The sequence below is a fragment of the Montipora capricornis genome, chromosome 1, assembly GCF_036669925.1.
Source record: "Montipora capricornis isolate CH-2021 chromosome 1, ASM3666992v2, whole genome shotgun sequence".
Taxonomy (NCBI): Eukaryota; Metazoa; Cnidaria; class Anthozoa; order Scleractinia; family Acroporidae; genus Montipora; species Montipora capricornis.
The window spans coordinates 33434675-33449674 of NC_090883.1; the positions used below are offsets into that span (position 1 = coordinate 33434675).

At 38.2% G+C, this 15000-nt stretch overlaps 2 long non-coding RNA genes and 1 pseudogene across 6 annotated transcripts in view; 1 reads left to right on the forward strand and 2 right to left on the reverse strand.

Annotated features, from left to right (window-relative positions):
• LOC138039931 (uncharacterized) overlaps positions 1-15000 on the reverse strand; it is a 141375-nt gene that overhangs the window by 59264 nt on the left and 67111 nt on the right. The window lies entirely within an intron of this gene.
• The window catches only part of LOC138039913 (52 kDa repressor of the inhibitor of the protein kinase-like), a 14582-nt pseudogene continuing 1762 nt past the window's right edge, over positions 2181-15000 (reverse strand).
• Positions 13552-15000, forward strand: part of LOC138039956 (uncharacterized) — an 18931-nt gene continuing 17482 nt past the window's right edge. The window contains exon 1 of the long non-coding RNA XR_011130665.1: positions 13552-13607. This is a non-coding gene — a long non-coding RNA (uncharacterized lncRNA). The remainder of the gene's footprint in view (positions 13608-15000) is intronic.

Below are 15000 nucleotides of genomic sequence, written 5' to 3' on the forward strand. Positions count from 1 at the left end.
TTACTTAACCATTTGTACCCATCCAGTTACAGGATAGTTCGCCCGTATTGTATAACGGCAACAAGACGGAATAATTGGTGTCATGTTTTCGTTGCCGTTACCGTCGTCTTTGCTTAAACTCCCTAATAATTTAGGGAGCTTACGAAACGAGGACGACGACGGCTACGACGACTTCGTTTAAAATAGGAGTTCGCGTTATTCATATCACCACAAAACTATTTCATGTCGTTTCGCGTTAAAATGTGTAGTAACTGTCGAGGAATTAAACTGGTATGAGTGGGTTGGAAGTCAGCGGGAGAAGTAAAAATTGACGTCATGTGCCAACGTCCTCCACAGAACCTTGAATTTGGTCATTTCACGTCGTCATTTAGGAGATGACCGCAAAGAAGTGTACCAAAATGTAAAACGCACGTGCACAGCGTGCAGAGCCAATAGTTAGATTAAGCACCGCGAAAACGGCGAACGCTGAACGTCGGCTAGCCGTTTGTTGTTTGCCGTTCCGCCCGCGATGTTCGTCTGATTAAGCTTCTCGACGACACGGTATTAACTAAATGTTCGTTGAAAAAGAAACTTTTTCAACTAATTGTTTAAAATATTAACTGAAATACAGTTACAGTTCAGTACAGGCCAGGCTCATATTTCTTAATTTTCCTAAGGCAAATGTTCTCGGTCGACATTCACTGCGATTAGGAAAAATGGATACAGAGAAGTTATGTATTTGTCGCTTGAATTTGAAACTCTTTTAGCTTTATAAGCAGTTCATGTAGAAGTAGGATGATAAATGAAGCTTAGCTATAAAAGCAAGTGATCAAAATGGAGAAATAGTTGGTAAAAATGGGCCACAAATACTCACGTTTTGGCGTTCCCTACAAACGGGAAAAATGTCCTCCTCGAGTAGAAACGACGGCCGGCAAACGGCAAACGCGGGAAATGTAAGGTCACGTGACCTTCCCTGCCGTTCGCGGGGAAAAAATACGCGGTGCTTAATCTCTCAATTGTTTTTGCTCACTAAACCTGTTGTTTTGTGGCGTCGTCGTTGCCGTCGGCGTCGTCGTTTCGTAAGTTCCCTAATTTATGATTTACGACGGCGACATGTACCAAAACGTCACTTAAACGTCACTCTTTCGCGATCATTGCATCTCGTTCACGTCGTACAATAGTGGGCGAAGTATCCTAACAATAAATTGGGTACGAGAGGTTTCAATTTGTATCACGTTGTCGTAAAAGCCTCAAATTTGATGATTCCACGTCGTTGTTACGCAGAATACCGCAAAAATATGCGTCAAAATGCGTGCCTCACTTGCAGCACGATTATTTTTTCTCTTTAAACCAATGATATTATTGCTTTGTGGTGTCTTCAGTCGCCGTAGCCGTCGTCGTTGCTTAAGTTCCCTAAAGGTGGTGTTACAAAACGAAGACCGAAGAGCCAAAAACGAAGACTTGAATCTCAACTAATTTAAGAAATGTTAAAACATTCTGTAAGGCATTGTTCGGCGCTAAAACAATAAAACCAATAAGGTCTTCATTTTGTAGAAATGCCCCACCTCAAACTACAAATCGAAGACTCTCGCTAAAGGCGCTTTATTTCCATTTGGACTTTTGCCCCGGAAAGAAGGTCATCCCCTTTGAGTTAATATGGAGCTTAAGCAACGACAACGGCGACGGCAACGAGAATGTAACAAATTTGCAATTTTAGTGGGCAATAACAATAGCTTTGCACGCCCTGCACGAGGGGTTTCCACTTTTGTCCATTTCTTTGCCGTCGTCAGCAAAACTACAACATGAAATAGCCATTGAGGTTTTATGAACAACGTCATTACTTGAGGATAAATTTTCATTTTCTGCCCTAAGTTGAGCGCCGTTCCTACCAGTGTCATTTTTTAGGAACTACCACACCCCAGTCATATTAACAAGGTTGACATAGTCACGAAGCGATTGAAATAACGCGAATATATATTTTGCGATGACGTTCTCGTTGCCGTCGCCGTTGTCTCACACAAAGAACGGTGGATGTATCCCGTCAATGGTGATCAAATTGCAGGCCTTCCCGTCAAGAAACCGTGAGATACTGCCACGCGGCGAGAGAGTGTTCAACTAACAGATTTACCTACTTTTCAGTGGACTACATTGAAATCCCCAATAATAATAATGATAATAATAAAGTCTTCATAGACATATACCTACCTTTAGAAGTTCCACTCCACTTACACACTTTGGCTGAATCCTTGTTATCCTGTAATCATTATCCTAAAGAGAATATTTATGAAGACAATAAAACTGGAATAATTTTCATGTGTCATGTACTTGACAGCAATTAGCTGTTGAGCAAATGAGAACTCCACCTTCAATTAACTGTATGCTTAATGTTTATGTTCAAATGGTGTTGAGTGGTGCTTGTTAAACTGAGACACAAAAAACTCTCGAATGTAGTCAGCCATTTCTTCTTTCATTTCAATTGCTTTCTTGACCAGCCACTAGGAAAAAAAGGGGTTTCAAGAAGCTTTAACCTTCTCCCTACTAGTACTACAATGGCCACTTAAAGATTTTCCTCTGTCTAATGCCAGGTGATTTTGCTCATCAATAGGAACCTCTTAGGGGCCAAAGGATTAGCAACATTAATAATGAATGTTGAAGATGATGATCAATAACAATGATGATGACTGTGATGGTGTGCTGTTGATGTGACAACCCTTTCAATTATTATACAATTACACTGCATGGTTCCACGTGTTGTTCTCAACAAATAACTATCGCATTTCCGCCCCAGTTTTAGGATTAAGTCAACATTTTTTTAAAACATGGCACTTTGTTTAAGAAAATAATGCACCTATCAATGTAAACCCCGTGGGGGGGGGGGGAGGGGAGGGGACATTTAATTTTTTTCGGAGGAGAAACTGGGACCAAGATAAAGCGTGGTTAAATTTCATAAAGTTTGTGAGATTCCTATTAAGTCTGGGACACTTTTATATGAAGAATAGTGATCTATCATCAGTTATCTATCATTTATCATCACTTTAAATTCGTTTGTATTATTAGTTTTATGGGAGTTGTGTATATGTAGATCACACATAATCTTTTCTGATAATGAAAAGTCCAGTTGTCTCTTGAACCCATTCTTAACCCATTCACACCACCACCCCCACCCCCCCCCCCCCACCTCAAAAAAAAAAAAGAAGCAGAAGCAGCCCCCAAAGGCGAGTAAAATCGTCTGGCATTAGACAGAGTGAAGCCTATAATTCTCAATCTCAGGAGGGAATTCTCGGGTTTCACATGGTGTCACGGCCACCATGTTGGTGTCCCCAAACAAAGAAACGGCAGCATGTTGGCATCCCGACCAGGTCCTCTGGGAATTGAACTCTGTCATTATACGAACGTTTTCTTTTGTTTTTGTTATAAAACATGGCTGTTGATCATGTGAGTGAAAACCAAGAATAGGTTAACCCTTTAAGGGATTTTTGAGTGGACCTAAACTGTTGGTGTTGACATGTCATAGAGAAAAGTAAACTATTTTCACAGTGAAAGATATCTTTTGCTTACTTTAGAGACATTCAATATGATTGACAATGGTGTTTTCTATTTTGGAATATCTTGTTTCATTCCAGAGATATTCACGTTTTTTGCTTAAAAATTGATTATGTCACAAACATTGCAAATAACTGTAATGAATCACAAAATTGAGAATATCTCTGAAAAATAATATTGGATAAGTTATGTTCAAACTTGGCAGCAGTAATCTACATCAAGCAAGACACAAAAATGATAACATCTTGCTGTTGCCATGGCAGCCATTTTTGCTGCAGCATCTATTTAACGCAGGATTGATTTTGTCGTTTATTGCGTTTATTGTCGTAATAAGACATGTCCACTGTCGGTAAGCTTATACAGATGTAAAACATGGGCAGCACATGCGTTTAAAGTCTGACCATCTGCCTGTACTTATCTGTTCGAAGTCCAAAATGTTTGGTTCATTGCAGAAAGGGACTGGGAACAAGACTGTAGCCATAGCAACATCTTAAGGGGTCTCACTTTGTGTCTTATTACTGGTGCCAAGTTTGAATATCATTACTCCAATATTTTCGGAGATATTCTCTATTTTGTGATTCATTACAGTCATTTTGCAATGTTTGTGACGTCACCAATTTTTAACAAAAACGTGAATATCTCTGGAACGTCAAAGAAGGAATACCAAAATAGAAAACACCATTCTTCATCATTTTGAAAGGTCTTCAAAGGGGTAGTATCATGGGAATTATTCCTTTATCCCTTTAATTTTGCCCATAACTTTAATTAATAAATCAATTTTCGGTGATTTTTCATTCTTAACTTGCTTCTGTATCACCGCAGTGACTGATTAAAATCTATCAAATTTTAAGAGAAAAATGAGCCACACTACACCATGTAAGTTATTACGGAATTTATCTAAGATGCAAAGGGAGTATTTGATTGGCATTCAAATTAATCTTCTCAGGCTACGAGTAACCAAAAACACTTAAGAATGGTTTCTGTGAGTTAAAATAGCCATTTTGAAGTAACTTTGGCCATTCATTTTTGTTTGCCATCAGTAAACAGGTCTCCTTTGCTTTTCAGATTTTTACTACAATCCAGGACACTGCCCCTTTGAAATAAGCAAAAGATATTTTTTACATCAGAGGCACTTTAAAACTCACCAACAAACAGCACAGACTCTTCCGTTTGACTTTAGCTTGCTGAAATAGACATGTTCAAACTTTTTTATAATTCCTATACGAAGAGAAGAGAAGTTGAAATAGTTTAAGATTAAGTTTTAGATTTAAGATTAGTGGTGTGAATGGGTTAAGGGACATTTCCATTATTTACAACGATGACCGGATCCGAAAAAAAACTGAATGCGCTTTGAAAAATTTTGTTTCTTTGGAAACCGGCATTGTGTTATTTTCTCAAACAAAGTGACCAGGTTTTAAAAAAGTGTTGACTTAATCCTAAAACTGGGGCGGAAAAGCGATATTTATTTGTTGAGAACAACATGTGGAACCAGTGTAATTAATTGTATATATATAATTGAAATTCATCCAATAAATTGCGTCCTGAAAGGGTTGTCACATCAACAGCACACCATCACAGTCATCATCATTATAATGATCATCATCTTCAACATTCATTATTAAGGGGCCACAGGGGTGGATCCAGGATTTTACATGAGTGATTTGCACCAACTAAACTAGGGGGGTTTGGGGGCATGCTCCCCCAAGAAAATTTGAGATTTGGTGCTCTCAGAATGCCATTTTCCTGCATTCTGATAGCACCTCAAGCCATTCAGACACATAAGCAGCACCTCCTTCAGAAAGGGATAATTTTGTCTTAACAGTAGTTGCAAACGACTCTATTGCTTACTTTCATGTTATTCTGGCTTGTCTGATAAAACCAGACAAACCAGAATAACATGAAAGTAAGCAATAGAGTTATACTGTGTTTGGCTATACAAAGTAACATTTTTTGGTCTAGAAATTTGCATGTCTGTGTCTAAGGAGTCTAGCATTTAGGGTTACCTGCATTGAAGATGTAGTGGAATTGTGCTGCCTGGATTGCTGTCTTGGATGCTTGTGGGAGTGCAAATAACTTTCCAGTGGGAATGGTCTCAGTTTTAGTGGGAATAGAGGAGAAAACAAATATCAAGATTTATCAGTGGGTGAATATTAAGAGACTGATTGTCATAAAAATGTATACAGAAAAGTGAAAGTGAAAAGTAGGAATCATACTTGCCTTCTTCAGCCTTATAAATCAGTGTATTTGAAATGATCTGGTGCAATGAGTTCAGACCGAGAGAATATGTAAAAACCATTTAAGCTTATTGAACACCCAGTGTCAGTGGAAACATAACTCAGAAATATTGAACAATGAGTTTTTGCCCAGAGATTACTAATACAATTGTACAACTGACAGGCACCACCTATGTGTCTGTACTGTTCTCCACCAGTTTAAGGATTACTTTATATAATCCTGGTAGAACATAACTCACAAGTACTCTAGAACACCAGTGACTGTCTGGTACAAAATTATTCATTTAAAATATTTTCCATTCTCATTCTTCTAGGATGTAAATTAGCAAATAAATCTACAATTTTTTCAAGGTCTAATTCCATTTCTCTATGGGCATGTATCAGTGCTAATCCATTCAGTCTATCCTGCACCATTGTATTTCTCAAATAAGTCTTCAAATTTCTTAGGGTTGAGATGGACCTTTCACAAGACGCAGATGAAATAGGAATGGTTATCAGGATTTGAAGCATAGTATATATATTCACATAAGCATCCTTGTCAATTTGTTCCAGGGTGGGACCTATACTGTCAGGGATGTCTTCTCTTCTATCCTTTTTCTCCTTCCACATTCTTTCCCATAACAAAAGCTATGCTGGTAAACCTGCATAATTAGGGATATCTTGTCTATAATGATCACAAAATTCCCTAACATTATCCTTCCAAATAGGGTCAGTAGCCAACAAAATAGAAGGAATCACAGAAAATCCTTTGTAGCAAACAAAAACATCATCTTTAAATCTGCTGTCCAGTTGCATGAGAGCATGGTTAAGGAAGTCTGTTGTCAGGTTGATTCTGTAATAGTCTTCAGGGGTTGGGGCTGGTGCATTGTTCCTGTAAACTTGCCTCTGAATTATCCTGGGCATACTTGGCTGTACTGAAACTCGTCTTGCTAGAGTAACAGCTTCTTCATAGAGAGCATGGTGACTGGTATTAAGGTCAGTTTGCATTCCTCTTAAGGCTGATTTTAACAGAAGAATTTCCTCTTTTGCTTTGAGAAGATCCATTGCTTTCTTTTGTAGCCTAACTGTGAGTGGCCTGGTTAAGTCTAAAATGTGTCTTACAATGACAACAGTAATAATAAAGGAAAATGTAATTGCATTTATTAAGGCTTGTGCATCATTTCTACTGTTTTGATTCCAGTTCGACCCATCGCCAGGAGAATTTCTGTTCATTGAAATGTCTTCAAGTGTAGCCACAACTGGGTGAAGAAGCTCCACAATTCGGTCCATACCATCAATGCGCTCAATCCACCTTGTTCGACACACATTTACCAGGAACAGACCTCCATTTAAATCTGTACTTCTCCATTTAAATCTGTACTTTTTGAAAGGGATTATTTTTCACGAAACATTCCGCTTGTAAACCAATCAGGAGGGTCTATATTAATTGTGGTTTTCCCGACGGAATGATTCCGCCTTTCGACCAATCATGAAATTGTTTACAGAAATCAAATCAACCACAGACGGAACAGTCCGCAAGTTGACCAATGAGAAGAGCTCTTTCTGATCTATTTCAATTAACACGTCCTCTGGCGTTTATTTTAAGCACAGCTTTTACCTCATCACGCACTTAAAATCATACAATCAGGTTTTCAATTTGTTTCATTCCATGTATGAATGCATGATTGCATGAATTTTCTTCGATTATAGTCTTTTATTTTAAACTGCAATTCATCTCCTTTGCTTGCATAAATTATAAAACGCAGATATTCTATTGGGAATATTATAATGCGCTTTTGACTTGACAAGCCGATAAGACATCTACAGTATTTACACATCTCGTGTACATATCAAGCTTGTCTTAAAAATCTACACTCACGAGGCTTCGAAAAGTTGAAGACCTCAAATGTCTAAACCTTCAAGTTTAGTCTACAATTTCCTAATCTTCCTCTTGTGTGTGTATTTTGTATGGTTTATCTGTAGTTTCCTCTTCGGCGGAATGATTCCGCCTTTCGACCAATCATGAAATTGTTTACAGAAATCAAATCAACCACAGACGGAACAGTCCGCAAGTTGACCAATGAGAAGAGGTCTTTCTGATCTATTTCAATTAACACGCTTTTACCTAGTCACGCACTTAAATATCGTACAACCATACTGTCGAATTTTCGTCGATTATAGTTGTTTATTTCAAACTGCAATTTATCTCCTTTGCTTGCGTTGTCTCATCGGAATGTTTGCTTTGATTGTTCGAAAGAGAACTTCATTTGATTTTGTTAAACACATGCAGAGATTTTATAAAACGCAGCTATTCTCTTGGGAATGTTATAATCCGCTTTTGACTCGAAACATTCCGATAGTTTATTAGCCGATAAGACATCTATAGTATTTACATATCTCGTGTACATACATGTATCAAGCGTGACTTGTAAATCTACGCGCACCAGGCTTGGAAAAGTTGAAGACCTCAAATGGCTAAACCTTCAAGGTTAGTCTACAATTACCTAATCTTCCTCTTGTGTGTGTATTTTGTATGTTTTATTTGTAGTTTCCTCTTCGGCGGAATGATTCCGCCTTTCGTTGTTGATATCAACCATAGACGGAATAGTCGGCAAGTTAACCAATGAAAAGAGTTCTTTCTGATCAATTTCAATTAACACGTCCTCAGTCCTCTAGTGTTATTGATTCCGGTTTCAATTTGTTCAATTTCATGTACACCGTCGATTGTAGTCGTTTATTTCAAACTGCAATTCATTTCCTTTGCTTGCAAATTTTCTTATTGATGTGTTTGCTGTTATGGTCCAAAAGAACACTTCATTCAATTTCGCTAAACACATGCAGAAATTTCATCAAACGCAGGTATTCTCTTGGGAATATCTCGCTTTTGACTCAAAACATTCCAATTAAGTTAAACATCAGGATCTACAGTTACTGTATTTACATATCTCGTGTAGTAAATCTACGCTCACCAGGTTTGGAAAAGTCAAATACCTCAAATGTTTTGTGTGTATGTTTTATTTGTGGTTTCCTCTTCGGCTGAATCATTACGCTTTTCGACCGATCTTTATAATTATGTGTATCTTTTGTCCGTCTGCCACAAAGAATGCTTGCTCTTTTCTATTCCTTTTCCTTTATAATGAAGTTGAAAACAACAAAAACCAATGGCACTGACCGGTTCGAATTAAAGAATCTAGAATCTTAATCTTAGGGTGCTCTTCTCTACTCTTCGCAATGAACCGAAGACATTAAAGGAATTATTCGTCGTTAAACAAAAGGGCCATAATTGCGTGAATGTAATATTTTTTTCCAAACGGTGCCGCCTATTTAAAAGATACTCCAGAAAGAAGATCAGAGATCGGACAAATCAAAGTAAAAATTTGCATTAAATTTACTCTACATACATGCAAAAGTTTTGGGCAAAACTTATTCTGTTTAAATTAAATTTACGATTAAATATATAAAAACGTATATACTGACACGACACGAAATGATCGCAAGCGAGCGGTTCCTGCTCTGCAGTATTTTTGCTTGTAAGTCTTTCGTAGTAACTTGCATGTTGAAGTTATATATAAAATGTGAAGAAGCAGTTTCTACAATGCGTAATTTTTGTAAAGATGACATCGGCCCAAATCTCTGGTATCTACATTGTAGCTATAGACTGTGGCAGAGGTCGAGGATCAACTTTTTATTTACCTTGTTCTATTTAGAGTTAACTGATCACTTCTCTGATGTTTTAAAGAAACACAAAATAACGGGAAGTGCAAAACCCTGTGGGTTGCGTTTTCGGCTAGTGGCTTAATTAATTCCCTTACACGTTAACTCGATTAGATTGGCATGTCTTTTCCTTCACTGAAAAAAAAATTGAATAGCAAATACTGCATTATGAGCGCTTATTGATTGTAATAATATACTGAGTTGGTGATCCTAATGATACTTGAGTTCAGAGGAGAAATAATTTGGTGGTGTGGTAAATATGAAAATAACCTCCGTTACCAAAAAGAGTTACCTATAACCGCAATGTTGAGTATCAAGTTTCAGGAATCTGACTAGACCAAGAGGAATCACGTCAGATTGGTTAATATTAGTAAGGCAATTTTCCCTACAAATATCCGGCAATGATCGAAGAACTGTTTTTCATCGGCTTTCAAACATGGAACGTTCATGAATTTTTATCATCATGCAGCTTACATTCTCAGACGAGCAAGTGGCTTCCTTCTTGGAAGAAATGGGAGCGTATATCGAAGGGCACTTGGCCCTACTAGATACTGTAAGCAGAATTCTCTTGAATGTGTAATTATACTTTTGTATAACATAATAGGGCCGTTTATACGAGTGAAAATAAGCCGTGGCTCACTCTGGCCACGGCGTACATAATACGCGAAAGGAACTATTTATACGAGTATTAACTTCCAGGCCAGGACAAACTGCGGCTTGCGAAAGCGGTGAAGGTAGATTTTGTACCATTTATATGCGGTGTTCGCGTCTTATGTAAGCCGCGGCTTATTTTATTTTCTCTCGTAAAAACGGCCCTAATATCTCACGCGTTTGCGGAGAAGGGGGAGGGGTGAGTTCTTTTTATGAAATGCATTACTTTTAAGCTAATGATCTATTCTAAGCAATTTTTATAATCGATGTACTCAATCCTTTCCATTTTGTACCTACATTTAGGCCAGACCACAGATGGATTACCTTACCAGATTCAAGTAGTGATTAAGCAATTTTCCCCAAATTTTAGTTTTGGCCATTTGGTGTGGTGGCGACTTACTGAATGTTATCTGTCAACTTGTAAGGGACTATATAGTGGTCATGGCGGTGGATTTCATAAGACAACAGCCAGCCATCACGGACAGCCTGATTGCGAACCAGGCATCGACAAACAACTCAGAAACGCCTTCTAGTACAACAGGTAACTTTCCATTATATTCCTCGTGTCTACACATGTCAGACACCATATGTCCACTCAAAAATCATTTTTTCTTTTCATCACTGAGAAATGCACTGAATGTTTTATTAGATTTTTGACAGACCAGAAAGGAAAAGACAGTAAAAATGGAATGAAGAGCAGCAATTGAGGGCTGTAAATGCACGTGTTAAATAAAGCTTTAGTTACTACTCTCCAGGCACATCGTTGTTTAATATCCGCTCATCACACCTTAACGGAATTCAGTCACACTTCAATTTCAACATGTATTTTTTCTCCTCCCTTCGTCTTATTGATAAAGATGGTACAACCAACCCCAACTCCACTGATAAGGCATTGTCAAGTAGCTTCTGTCTCTGATCAGTTATTTCTTTCCCTGACGAAAACGTTACGACCAGCTTTCATTGAAACAGAAACGTTTTGTGTTACTTAATGAACAATCCCCAAGATTCACCGGGTTGCGATCTTTCACTATAATGACCAAAAACTGCAGCAAGTAACAGAAATCGTAACGGAGATTATTTCCGGATGTCAAGGAATTATATAACAGTCATATCAGTTTACACCTCCAAACTCGATTGTTAGATCCCTCGCTGATCAGTTCGCTCTCTAGAACATATTTCAATGTTCATCTCTCTATTGGCTGAGCTCTCAATATAGTCCTGTAGAGACATTTTACTGGACGTTTCATCGAAATCAATGAAAGATACGTTTTTTTGCATTGAGCTTAAACAATTTCCATTGTGTGGGCATAATGCCTGATGCTCTAACTGTAGCATTACCAAAAACTTGCTCCGACTGTTAGAAAAGAAAGAAAACATCCAACCAGTGAGTGGAAATTTCCCCTTGACGATTAACTGGTTGACCACATCAGATAGCCTACTTGCAGTGGAAGCTGTGGAGTATAACTAAATGTGATCCTGCAAATGAAGGCAAACCTATCATACAGCAATCTCCATGATCGAGCCAGGTGAAACAAGGCTTCGTCATGATTTGTCTTTCTGATGTTCCGAAGTTCACACCCACGGTCATCAAATGTCACCACTAACCAGTGTTACTTTTCTATAGGCTGGTAAAAGAAGCAAAACAATTAAGCGGAGGAAAGAAGCACGTCCATCAAAAAAGAGCGGAAAGAAATAAGGCCAAAGAAAAGGGAATTTTTAAAGAGTCTAACTAATCAGGGACTTGTCAATTTGTTTTAGTGTGTGGGTGTGTGTGCATGCCAACTGCCTTCGAAAAGGCGGCGTCCTTAAAACTGGTGTACGGCAAATGCAAAATACAGGCCTTCACATTTACTCATCGGACAATCTTTTATCCCTGAAATAAAAAGTAAAAAGAACCGACATTTGCTTTAACGCAAGCTTCATGAAATCGGCGTTCCCACGACTTTCCACTTTGCCGGGTTCAGACTTTTCGTTCTCTCGTAAATTCAGTTGACAGCTTCAACAATTCTGAGATGGCACGCCCAGAACCCGGATCCAGTTGTTGCTGTAAATAACGGCAAATTAAATTCCAAGCAACCTCAAAACCTTTAGGAAGGGACTAGTAAAGGTTGCAAAAACTTAAAATTTCATTTGCATCGCAAATATGACAACAGAAAACACAAATGAATCCTACAATAATGCATTGTTTGAAAGAGGCGTAAGACAGCATCTTAGCTGCCTTTCTCTGATCTCTGCAATCGCCCGGTAAATCAAAAAGGAGAAATTTCTCCTCAGGCGATAACAGGCTGTCGATTAGTGACATTGCCCCACTTTAAGGTGTATGTGACGTACCGGGAAAAAAGAATGCACAGAAGCATGCAATGAAGTGCGGCGGGAATGTTTCTGCCCTGAAATACTGCAAAAGGTTCTGAATAGGAGCTTCCTGTTTGTCAGAGTGAATAAAATATGGTAAGCTTTAGTGTTCTCCACCGGGCTGTGTTAACAACTGGCTATGAATAAATATATCTTATTACACATAACATGAGAATTTTATTCCATAAAGCTCATTTGTACAAATCTATACGCTTTATTTTCACATGTGAAAAAGGCCTATACAGCCAATCAGAATGGCGTACAGCTATTTCACATGTGAAAGTATAACCAATCAACGATAGCGTAAAGGCGTTTCCATGCCAATCACTCGTGCATCTCGTGCAAATCGTGCAAATCGTACTTTGTTATTGAATTAAATTAAATTTGCATTTGGTTCTATTGTTAGTAAGTTTTTGTTTATAATTCGCGTTCAGAAAACTATTTTAATGAAAATTCTCATGTTATGTGTAATAAACAGTTTACGACATAGAAAGTGCTTTGTACGGGGTTTATTCACTCGTTGTTTGTGTCAAAAACCCTCACTCGCTCGTTCCTCGCTCGTTCGGGTTTTTGACACAAACAACTCGTGCATAAAACCCCGTACGCCGCACTTTCTATGACGTAAACTATATATATTACATGGCTTTGTGATACATTTGTTATATCATACATTTTCGCGCCAGCGCGAACAGTAGATCCTGTCCGGCCCTCAATCTTTGCACCATGAAGGCAAATCAGCTTGCACTGAACGATTTAGTGCAGGGCTTTCGATGCGTGTATTTTAAGCACCAAATGAACTCGAAGTGCGGCAAATTAACAGCAACTTAGTGTAAATTGCTGTAGCTGCTGAAACACCAGTTACCTCGCAAACGCGACGAGATGCGACGTAAAGGACGCCTATTTACTTCAAACGAGCAGAGGATTGTGGTAGGAAAGGCAGGAAAAAGTGACTCGGGTAAGTAACAACCATCGTTTTGAAGCCTACTACTTAAGACATTTTTTGAAAGACAGTGTCTCTGGCGAATTCATAGGGTTGTTGGAAACAATCAAACATAAACGCACACTCAAGAGAAGATGAACCTTTGAGCTGTTTGACCTTCCCCGACCTGGTGACACGAAATTTCCGCTTGATATGTACACATCGGATATCAATACGTAAGTAGGTGTCAGTGAGAAAATCTTAAGGCCAAATTAGCTAGCGGGAAGTTTCGGGTGAAACGAAGAAAACCACTGCGTTCATTAAATATCATTCATTATCATGTAACCCTCTTTGCGTCGCATAAAATGTTCCTTTGGGCCATCACATCGCGTGAATACAACAGACAAAAGAAAATGAGATGAATTTGCAAATTGAGTTAGGAATTTGTTCAAAAAAATTGACGAAAATTAGACGACAAGGATAGGTCCGGATAGAATCGAACAAATTGAAAACCATACAATACGACATATGAAAAGATCGTGAGTGACTTTGAAATTCTATCAGAGGAAGTGACGAATTTGCCGGTACTCCCTTTTTGGGTAGGTTGGCCTGTGCGTAAAGTGAACATCCGAGGAAGTGTTTTATGTAACTGAATAGATAAGAAAGACTTCTTGTCATTGGTTAACTTAAGTACTGTTATGTGGTTGATATGATCTCTGAAAACAATTTGATGATTGGCCGAAAAGCGGAATCATTCCGCGGAAGAGGAAACTACAAATAAAATATAAAAAAAATTACGAGTAAAACACATACACAAGTGGAAGTTTAGGAAATTGTACTCTATTGTACATTTGGGGTCTTTGACTTTTCCAAACCTGTTAATTACACAAGCTTCATATGTACACGAGATACGTTAATACTGTTGATGTCTTATCGGACGGAATGTTTCATATTATATTCCCAAGAGAATATCTGCGTTTGATGAAATCTCTGCATGTGTTTAGCGAAATCGAATGAAGTGTTCTTTCGGACCATCACAGCAAACATATCAGTGAGAAAATGTGCAAGAAAAGAAGATGAATTGCAGTTTGAAATAAACAACTACAATCGAAGAAAATTCGGCGGTATACATGGAATTGAACAAAGTGAAAACCCGATTGTATGTTTATTACACCAGAGGACTGAGGACGTGTTAATTGAAATTGATCAGAAAGACCTCTTTTCATTGGTTAACTTGCGGACTATTCCGTCTGTGGTTGATATGATCTCTGTAAACAATTTCATGATTGGCCGAAAGGCGGAATCATTCCGCCGAAGAGGAAACTACAGATAAACCATACAAAATACACACACAAGAGGAAGATTAGGAAATTGTAGACTAAACTTGAAGGTTTAGACATTTGAGGTCTTCAACTTTTCGAAGCCTCGTGAGTGTAGATTTTTAAGACAAGCTTGATATGTACACGAGATGTGTAAATACTGTAGATGTCTTATCGGCTTGTCAAGTCAAAAGCGCATTATAATATTCCCAAGAGAATATCTGCGTTTTATAAAATTTCTGCAAGCAAAGGAGATGAATTGCAGTTTAAAATAAACGATTATAATCAAAGAAAATTCCACGGTATACAT